Here is an 11,167-nt window from a genome sequence, read left to right as displayed (position 1 = left end):
CCCAGCCCTTTGTAATCACTAATCTACTTTGTCTATATGGATTTGTATATTCTGGACATTTCATATAAATGGAATCATGCAATAACGTGGCCTTTTGTGTCTGGCTTCTTTCACTTAGTATAATGTATTCAAGGTCATCCATGTAGCCTGTACTGGTACCCTATTCCTTGTTATGGTCAAATAACATTCCACTGTATGGCTATACCACATTTTACTTATCCATTCCATCAGTTGCACAATTGGATTGTATCCACTTTGGGTATTATGAATACTTGTGTACAGTTTTTATGTGGATGTATGTTTTCAATTCTCAGATACATAGGAGGGAAATTGCTGGGTCATATTGCAACTGAGTTTAACTTCTGAAGAATACCAAACTGTTTTCCAAAGTTGTTGCATTACATTCCCAGCATCCATGTATTAGGGATCTTATTTTCCCACATTCTAGTCTACGGCCATGCTACCCTGAACAAGCTGGATCTTGTCTGATCTCAGAAGCTAAGCAGGGTTGGGCCTGGTTAGTACTTGGATGGGAGACCACCTAGGAAGTCCAGGTGCTGTAGGTGTAAAAAATAAAAAAAATAATAAGGAATTGTAAGCAGACAAGGTCCTTGCAATCTGTGAGGTCAACCAAGAGTTGCCTTGCCTAAAAAAATATTCTTGCCAACACTTGCTACTGTTCATAATAGCCATCCTGTGGATGTACGGTCACATTTCATTTTGGTTTTGATTTACATTTCCCTAATGACTAATGATGTTGAGCCTCTTTTCAAATATCTATTAGTCATTTGTACATGTTCTCTGGACCCCTAATCTTTTTAATGTTTGCATAGAATTCCATTAAGGATGTGCTAAGGTTGATTTAAACAATCACCTATTGATGGACATTTAGGTTGTTTCCAGCTTTTCACTATTACAATGATGTAAGAAATAATAATACATATATTACTATGTGCCGGGCACTCTTAAACACATTTCAAAAGTGTTCTCTTAATCCACATGACTACCATCTGAGGTAGGTATTATTTCCATTACAGGTGACAGAATCAAGACACAGAAGGGTTAAGTAACTTACCCAAGATCATGGCTAGAAAGTATCAGAGTCAGGATTTCATCCTAGCAGACTCTTACCCATTGAGTTGTGCTGCCTAATGCTTATATGGTTTTGCACATGAGCAAGTTTATCGAGTAAATTCCTGGAAGACAAATTGTATGCAAATGACATTTAGTAAACTCATTTTAATAAACACAGATTGCCTATTATGAATGTGCAAGACTCCATGCAAATCACTGCTAGGGAAGACCTCCCAAGATAAGTTCTCGACCTCTAGATGATCTTAATGTAGCATACAAAGGTGATCTACACAAATGGACATTTTAGACAAATAGGGTAGATTGTAACAAGTACCCTGTCGGAGATTGTAACACAATGAAAGAACAGAAGAGAAGGATTATTTTCTACTAATTATCAGAAAACAATAAATGATAAAGAACGCAGAGCCTTCAAGAATGGGTATGGAGGTAAAGAAGAAAGATTACTTGGTCAGGTCCTCTGCCTATTTTTTAATTGGATTGTTTTCTTGTTGAGTTGTATGAGTTCTTTGTATATTTTGGATATTAGCCCTTTATCAGAGGTTTTGTTTGCAAATATCTTCTATTCAGTTGGTTGCCTCTTTGTCTTGATTTGCTGTGCAGAAGCTTTTTAGTTTAACAGTCATTTATTTCCCTTGCCTTCAAGGTCAATTCATAAAATCCTCTCTAAATCTAAGGCCCATGCGTTTAGTATCTACGTTTCTTCCATGCAATTTATTGTTTCAGGTCTTATATTTAGGTGTTTGTACCATTTTGAGTTAATTTTGGTATATGGTGACAGCAGTCTAGTTTCATTGTTTTGCATGTGGCTTTTCAATTTTCCCAGCTCCATTTATTGAAGAGGTTTTCCTTTCCCAAGAAGACATACAAATGACCAACAGATATGTGAAAAGATGCTCAACTTCACTAGCTATTAGAGAAATGCAAAGCAAAACCACAATGTTATCCCACCTCACACCTGCTAGAATGGCTATCTTCAACAAGACAAGTAATAACAAGTCTTAGAGAGGCTGTGGGGAAAAAGGAACCCTCAAACATTGCTGGTGGGAATGTAAATTTGTACAGCCACTATGGAAAACCATATGGAGGTTCCTCAAAAAATTAAGACTAGAATTATCATATGACCTTTCTGGATATCTATCCCCCAAATTTGAAAACATTTATTCATTAAAATCTATGCACCCCCATGTTCACTGCAGCATTATTCACAGTGGCCAAGACATGGAAACAACCAAAGTGGCCTTCGATAGATGACTGGATAAAGAAGACGTGGTCCATATATACAATGGAATTTACTCAGCCACAAGAAAAGATGAAATACTGTCATTTGTGACAACATGAGTAGATCTTGAGATTATTGTGCTAAGCAAAATAAGTGAGAAAAAGTTGAGAACCATATAATTGCACTCATCTGTGAGATATAAAACTGAAAGCAACAAACGAACAAGACAAACAGACTCATAGACACAGACAACAGTTTAATGGTTACCAGAGAGAAGCGGGGAGGCGGGGAGATAATAAAGGTAAAGGGAGTCAAATATATGGTGACGGAGAGAAATTTAACTTTGAGTGGTGAATACACATGCAATATACATATGACATTGAACTGTACACTTGAAACCTATATAATTTTATTAACCAATGTCGCCTCAATAGATTTAATTAAAAATAAAAGAAAAAAAGAAAAATTACTTGGACTAGAATAATATCACAAAGAAAGGTGCTACCCAGTACTACAAATCATATGAAATGAGGATAATTACTTCATTGGGCTATTGTAAGGATTAAATAAATTGTGCTTGGCATATATGAAGCACCATATATGTGTTTATCATTATTATTTTTAATAGTATAAATGTTTTGAGAAGACTTGTCTTTTCATTACTGGGATTCACTAAATTATGGTAATCAAGTGATTGCTAATTATGTTAACACTAATATTGACTCATAATAATAAATGAGATTTTCCTTCAACGGAGGGGAGATAATGGAATCTAATACAGAGCTAGACACCTTTTGGGAATTTTATAAATATTAATATATTCACTAATTTTAGTCCTAGGTTTTCACATAAAACTAGAGACAAAGCTTTAACATTTTATAGTTTGAAAAAGAACTTAAAAATAACCTCATTTATTATTTGTCTCTGGATTTAGGCCAATTTAAAACAAACAGGGAGATAAATGTGCCCAATTTTCAATCATTTTATAATTCTGTAAATGAAGCTTAATATGATTTATTCTGTTTCTCAAGAGTGCCTTAAGATAATAAGCTTTAGCGTATGCATAACCAGTGATTTTTTTCCCCCCTTATGCCCTTTTTGGTATATTTTTATTTTTGAGGGCTTTGAAATAGGGATTTGGCCTTACTTCATCTATATTTTGTATGCATTCTAAGCATGTCCTACCACCAATCCCTACCAACATTTAAATTTGTCCTTAACACAGAAGTGATAGGGTTCAAAACTGCAGAGAACTGTTTATTCTTTCTATGGAGTGGGGGAGGGCAAGGTAAAAAACAAAATTTCTGTTCTTAATAACTTTCATTGCTGTATATGTGAAAACTAATATCATGAAGAGTCTTTATATATACCTAGGGTTTTATTTAAAATTTAGTTCCTTAACTCTTTTGATGATGTAAATCCCTTTGACAGTCTGAATTAGCCATGAACCCACTTCCTGTAAGGAAATATAGATATGCATATTAATACACAATGTTGCTTATATTTTTCAAAGATTCACAGACCCCTGAAATCCATCCAGAGGTTTACTATTTAAGGGGTTTCAAAAATTAATTTGTGAAACAAGACTAGTGAATAAAAAGCATATTGGTCATCCAGGAGGTCCTAGCCAGTACATTAAGCAAGAAAATGAAGATATACAGAGCTGAAAGGAATAACTAAGCTATTCTCAGTCAACATGATTACTTTTGCTGAAATTCCAAAGAGAATCCAAACAAAAGCTACTTGAACTAATAAGTGACTTTTAACAAGGTCACAGGATACAAGACCAATACCCAAAAGTCAATTGCATTTCCATAGAGTAGTGACAAACAAGTGGAAATTAAAATTAAAACAATATCATTTACAATAGTAACAAAAAAGATGACATACTGAGATATATGTCTAACAAAATATGTGCAAGATCTGCACGCTAAAAATTCAAATAAGAGAAAGATCCATGGATATACCATGTTCATGAATTCAAAAACTCAATATTATTAACATGTCATTTTTCCCCCAAATTGATCTATAAATTCAATCTTAATAAAAATCCCAGCATAAAATAAAACGATAGTTGATTCTAAAATTTTTATGGAAACACATAGGAACTAGAATAGCAAAACAATGAAAACAACTTTTGAGAAAGTTTAAAGACTTAAAGTAGTATTTCGAGATTTGCTATAATAAAGTTTTGAGTGAAAAAAATTATTATTTTTTGCTTTCCAAAGCTACTGACTATGTTTACCATAGTAAATGAGGTAGTATACACACTGCCTTTATGGTTAGAAATATATTATTTTATGATAATTTTAAATCCCTGAGTGCCCAATATGCACATGGCATTGATCCTGTTCTATAATCAGGAGAAATTTTAGAGCCTCAAATCTGTATGGTTTTCCAATATCTCAGTATGTTTGATTTTGGAAAGAAGCTGGTTAAGGGAAATGTGGGCTGGATCTGGAGAAAAAGAACACCGAAAGAAGTTTGTTATTGTGAGAGTTTATTTATTTCCAAACCAGAGTAATCTTTAAATCCAGTTAAGTTTTTTGACCACTATGAAGTCTTCAGTTCTTTCACGGATTTAGGGTATTAGTAAATAATGCCAAGATCATTTCACCAAGGTAATCAATCTAATGACTCAATATGTCTTGGCGAGGTTAGAGGGAGGCAGGGCCTGTCTGAGCAAATAGGAATAGGTCGTCCCCAGTAGCAGCCTTTTAGGCCCACAAGGCCATGCTCTCTTTCCTTCCGACTGTCACGCCTTGTCCCCAGCAGTTCCCCTGGCGTGCAGTGCCCTCCTCATTTCTTAGTACTGAAAGCCTGCATTTCAAGCTCCGACTCCACTGCGGAACTTTGGCTCGGCTCCATCCTTCCCTTACCATGTATTTTACTTTTGCTAACGCATACGTAGTCTTGCTTTGTTTTTCCAAGTCTCGTGTATTATTCAGAATTTGGTTGCCCGTCGTGGGGAACTCAGTCTTAGGCGATGGACAGCTAGCCTCCCGGAACACGCGCGGGGCGAGCTTGGGCAGGTGCAGAGGCCCGCGTCACGCTGGCGCCGGGAGCCCGGCCTCGCCCGCTGTCCCGCTCGGGGCCGCGCCGCGCGTCCACGTGGCTGAGGACAAGGCGGTGCGCGCGACGTGGAGGTTCGGCGCCCGGTGAGCGCGCTTTTGGGGGCGCAAGGGCGGCGGGGTTGGCGGGGTTCTGGTCGCCGAGCCCGAGTCCGGGTTCCTAAGCTTTCCGTGGCAGAGGGTGCGAGGTCCGGGCCTGGCAGATGGGAACCGTGAGTGGGGAGGACCGCGGGGCGGGCAGCGCGCATCCGTGGGAACTCGGTAGGTTGCGGACTAGCTGGTAAATTGTCCTCATTTCCCCTGACGTTAGTTTAATGGCCTCCTCTGACATTAAAAATACAAGGAATAGGGTTGAAAGACCCTGCTCTACCTCTCTCCCCTCCTCCTTTACTTAACTTTTTAAATTAATTTTGAGCCTTAACATTACAGCGCACTAAGTACAATATAGTATCCTGAATTGGATCCTAAAACAGAAAAAGGACATTAGTAGAAAAACTGAGGAAATTATAATAAAGCCTGTGGTTTAGTTCATGTTAACTTCTTAATTTTGATAAATATATCCTAATAAATATTAACAGAGTAATCTGGGTAAAGGGTATACAGGAGCTCTCTGTATGATCTTTATAACTTATTGTAAATCTAAAATTATTTTAACAGAAAGAGTTAAAAAACAAAATCCTATTGCACTGTGCGGCAGGCCAGTCGTTTTTCACCAGGCAGGAGTCCAGTTAGTTCCTCTTTGTCAGGTCTGACAGGAACTTGATGTCTGTTTGACCAACTTGTTTGCTAAGGCAAGAGTTATCAGGCTTGAGGGTGTGGATGCTTCTAGTACAAGTTTTCTGGGCAGGAAACTGTTTTCTTTGTCAAATCCGCCCATCAGATATCTTTGGAACACTTGTTTTGCACAAGTAAATGAGACACGTACACTCCCTGCACTAAGGGAGTGTACAATAAAAACATTAGATAGGATGTAAGGACTATTGAAAGGTACAATACAGAGCTAGGAGGGCTCAGAGGCAGGATAAATCACATCTGTCAAAGGGTAGTCCAGAAGGCTACTGAGGGAGTGGCTGTCATGAAGTGAGGGGGCACCTAAGAGGAGAAAGCATTCCTGGGGTGGAGAATGGCATCAGCTGAGGCTTGAAGGTGACCAGACTGAGGAGGCCTGGGAGTGAGTGCAGTCCCTCTTACGTGGAAGCAGAGAGCATGACGAGGGAGCACTGATAGTTGAAACACGGAGTGAAAATAGGATTCTTGTTGTAGAAAAAAGGACGATACTTACTTTATTACATATGCCATGGGAGCCATGGAATGTTTTAGGGCAAGAGATGGACATCATTGGATCTGTGTTTGGCAACAATGTGTAGGATAGCTTGGAGTAGATCAGTTATGGAACTATTGGTTTAGTCCAGGAGAAGTAATAAGAAATTCAGCCAGGGCTGTGAAGTTACTGTGTGAAGGACATTTTGTAGATCTAGAGGATTTGACAACTGAAGGCACCAAAGAGAAGAAAGAAGTAAAACACAAACAAACAAAAAACCAATTCCAGAGTTTTGGGCCTGGGTGTTTTAGAGCATGGATGATGTATTTGCAGAAATAAAGGACACAGGAGGAGACCTGCTGGGTGGGAGGGTGAGGAGGGTAATGAATTTGTTTTTGAACAAGCTTGTTTGAATTGCGGGCAGGATATCCAGCTGGAGATGTGTATTTAAGAGTAGAAGCCAAACATGTACAGAAGAAACAAGAAGAGGAAATGGAGCCTGAGCAGGCAGATATGAGAGAATCGGAGATTCTCTGAGGGGCTGAGGAACCAAGGAGGACCAGGGACCCGGGTTGAATCCATGGTGAATCAGTAGTCACAGCTTCTGCAGAGGTGGAGTTGGCTGAGAAACAAGCCTAGGTCTTGGATTTAGTTTTTAGGAAGTCACTGGTCACTTTTCAAAGAGTTGTTTTAGTGTAAAAGTAGGAAGATTGTCTGCCCACAGTCTATAATGTGGTCATCCTGTGTTCTTTCCCAAGTGGCCAGATCACTGAACGAGGAGCCAGGGATACGGTTTCTAGTTCTGGCTCTGCCACTATAATTTTGGGCAAATCATGTATGTCTGGACTGGCATAGGAAAATACACCCCTTAAGAAAACCAGAAGGGCCCTTTTTTATTACTAGCAACACCTCACAGTTCATAGAACTAGAGTTCTGTGGGGCACACTTTGGAAAATGCTGATATAGAATCGAGATTTTAGAGCTCTAAAGAACCAAGAAATCTTATCCAGTCCCTTCATTTGATAAATGAAGAAACTAATACTCAAATTCTAATTTAATAAACATTAATTTCAAATATATCAAATATATTCAAATATATTAATGGTACCTAAATATAAAGTAGTTATGCTTAAAGCCATTTTGGAGATTCGAAAATAGGCTCCAAGAAGTTAAATGACTTGCCCAGGATCACAGAGTAGCAAATGGTAGAGTGAAATTTGAACCCAAACCTCCTGAGGGGAGGCCTTCTCCATCACACATCCTGCTGCCTTCCTGGGTGTCAACACTGAATTCATTTACAACTAGTCAAATGAATATTAGTTAACTTCAAATATCGTCCCTTCCTTAGAAGTAATGTGTTCCAAAAGTCAAGTTTAATTTGACTGCATTACATATTAATATTACTATTAGTTAAAAAAAAAAGTGGGAAGGTACACAGCTAACAGTTCTCAAAGTTACATTTTAAAAAGCAGTAAAGCATTGGACCATGTGAAAGCTTATTATGATATGCAACTCTGAATAGCAGGAAGACACACTCGTGACACCTGAATATATGTGTTGCATTAAAAAATATTGTTAGCTAATCCTGCAATTGCTTATTCTTTCCTCTTATTGCTTTTTTCCTTTGCGTTGACCAAATTCCATTTCCTTCACCTCTGGCTGCCTAACCATGACCACATCTTCCTTAACAGAGATGTGAAGTTGCATTATAAACAGGATTCAGCTGCACGAGGGGTAAAACATAGCCTCTTATATAATAAATAATTTACTATCTAACCTGACAAAAATAGATAAACTTACTTATTTAGGAAATAAACTTGTGAAAGAACCAAAATGATTTCATAAAAATTTGGGGTAAAAAATGGGTCCAATAAACTGTGTTGAGTGTTGTTAAAACTAGCTATTTTAAACTTTTACTTTCCATTCTATTTGGTGTCATAAATAATAGAAACTGGGTTTACTCTGATGTTAATCTCATTGAAATTCTCCAAATGACAGGAAGCAGTGGCTGAGAGTATAACAGTGACATTGACATCAAGGGGCCGGGTTCAGAATTTGGCTCTTATTAGCTATGTTACTTCACCTGTCTGTGCTTCAGTTTAATTGTCCATACTTAAGTAGTGATAGTGTTGTCTTACAAAGTGTTGTGAAGAGTAAATAGAATAATCTAAGTAAAGCACTTAAAATAGTGCCTTGCACACAGAAAGCAAGCAGCATGTACTAGCAGCATGTCACTAAAAAAAAAATTATTGCTGATTTAAAGCATCCAGTGTAATAATTTTCTTATCTAGGGGGGTACAAATGATTAACACACTTCTCATCTTGCCCCCTAATCCAGTTAAAGGTCCCTTAATTTTTTCTGTTTTAAACAATTTTTAATATAGTATTGAGTAATAATTATATATGATAAAATGCACTATCGTAAGCATAGTTGGATTAGTTTTAACAAACCATCATTTTAGTCAAGATATAAGACTTTTCCGTCACCCCAAAAAAGTTCCTTCATGCCCTTCGAAGTCCATCCACCTTCCCACCTCAGGCAACCATCGATCTGCCGCCTACCATGTATATTAGTTTTGCCAGGATTTCATACAATAGGTGGTTCTTCTGTTTGCATAACATCTGTAAGTTTCATCCACATTGTTGCAAATATCAGAAATTCATCACTTATTGCTGTACATATTCTATTGTATGGATGTATTAGAATTTGTTTTCTCGCTGATGGTTCCTTTGGGTGTTTCCAGTTTAGGACTAATTCTAATAATGCTATGAACATTCATTCACGCATCGCTCTATGAATATGTCTTCATTTCTCTTGGGTAAGTACCAAGAATGCAATCGCCGTGTCACTGTTTAAAAAAACAACTTTTCACAATGTTTGTACCATTTTATACTCCCACCGACAGTGTGTATGGATGTCCACATCCTCAGCAACATTTGGAATTGGCAGTGGTATATGGTGGAATCTCATTGTAGTTTAATCTACAGTTCCCTTATAACTAATGATGTTGTGTCCTTCACCTATGTATCTTCTTTTTATTTTATTTATTTTAAGTAGTTTCAAGTATACAGTACATTGGTTAGACATCTATATAGTTCGTAAAACGATCCCAATTGCACCCTTCCTCCCCTGACCCTCCACCTAGCCAATGTATTAATGCTAACTGCATTCCCTATGCCATGCTCCCCATCCCCGTGACCATCCATCAGCTACTAATTTGTCTTCTTTAACCCTTCACCCCATTCTCCCAGGCCCCCAAATTTCCTTCCCCTCTGTCTGTCACCAAATTGTCCACTATATTTGTGATTCTTTTAGTTTGTTCTTTTTATTCCTTAGATTCCATAGATTCTGTATATAAGGGAAATTATGTATCTTCTTTTATGATATGTTACTTCAAATCTTTTAAGGCTTTTGTTTTTAAACATTGAAAATATATGGTATCTTGACCCTAAAAACAACAGAAAACTCTTCATACATGATGAGATTTATTTAGCATCTATGTGTAGTTTTAACAGTGGAAGAATAAGAGAAAGATCTCAGCAAAAAAAAAAAAGAGAGAGATTTAATTATTTTCGAAAGACTGAGATTCGTTTTTGAAAGTCCTAGTAAGCAAATGCTTAAATAGCAGGATATTTAGAAAAAGATGTCAGATGTGTTTTCATCATCTTTTTTTTAATGAGTCTTGTGAAAAGGATGAAATGTTTCTAAATAACTACAGCAAAGAAGCTGTTTTGAAATGGTGGTGAAACTCTCTCTTAACTAAACTCTGTACCAGAAGGACAAGGCTGAGCATTTCAGGTGTTCTCCAGCCACCAGGCAGAAGCCACCATCACCAGGTAGGTGCCTACAATGGTCTCTGCATGGACAGAGCTCTGTGATCCTTTTTCTGGAGGGCATTTTTACCTGGAGTTGTTTTCTTCTAAGAAGAAGGGCAGGCAGTTAGCCTCATGGCATCCCGTGTGGAGCCTTGCTGAAGTGACTACAGTATTTTGTTTTTCTGCCCTAGTGGCAAGTATTTCAGTTTGTATGTTCCTTGTTTTATTAAATGTTTATTGAGCGTCAATTATGTCTCAGATACTGTTACAGGAATTGGGAATGCAGTGGTGATCCAAACAGACAACAGCTTCTGCCTTTGTGGAACTTACATTCCTGTTAGGGACATTTAGGTGGGTTTGGAATCTGGCAGGGGAAAATTTTGAGGGCACCCCACCTCTTGAGAGGCATCTAGGCAGGCTGGAGCCACCTTCTGCTTCATTGAGCTCCCACTTTTGCACTGCCTTCCCTGTTAGTGGCATGATTTGAAAAATGAGTAAATTATGGAGGAGTATGTTAGAAAGTCATAAGTGCTAAGGAGAAAGATAAAGCAGATAAGTGGGACAGGGAGGAGCAGTTTGCAATTTTAGATGGGGTGCCAGGAAAGGCCCCACTGAGAAAGTGACACTGAAGGAAAGATCCACCCGAGGTGAAGAAGCAGCTGTGCACCTGTCTGGGGGAAGAGGGTTCCCCCTGGCAGGAACACA

At 38.1% G+C, this 11,167-nt stretch overlaps 1 protein-coding gene and 1 pseudogene across 3 annotated transcripts in view; both read left to right on the top strand.

Moving 5' to 3' along the window:
- The first annotated feature begins 447 nt into the window (after window positions 1-447).
- On the top strand, window positions 448-566 carry LOC112480716 (annotated as a pseudogene).
- A 4,783-nt stretch (window positions 567-5,349) lies between these two features.
- CCDC125 (coiled-coil domain containing 125) overlaps window positions 5,350-11,167 on the top strand; it is a 26,953-nt gene continuing 21,135 nt past the window's right edge. Inside the window, exon 1 of one of the 3 annotated variants that reach the window (XM_006913110.3) lies at window positions 5,350-5,472. The gene's annotated coding sequence lies outside the window, so the exon portion shown is untranslated. Of the gene's footprint in view, window positions 5,473-5,527; window positions 9,466-10,197; window positions 10,814-11,167 lie in introns of those variants that run through there. The other 2 variants (XM_025047727.1, XM_025047728.1) reach the window with 2 other exon arrangements.

Source organism: Pteropus alecto, unplaced genomic scaffold, assembly GCF_000325575.1.
Source record: "Pteropus alecto unplaced genomic scaffold, ASM32557v1 scaffold20, whole genome shotgun sequence".
NCBI lineage: Eukaryota > Metazoa > Chordata > Mammalia > Chiroptera > Pteropodidae > Pteropus > Pteropus alecto.
This window is presented reverse-complemented; position numbering and strand designations above follow the sequence as displayed.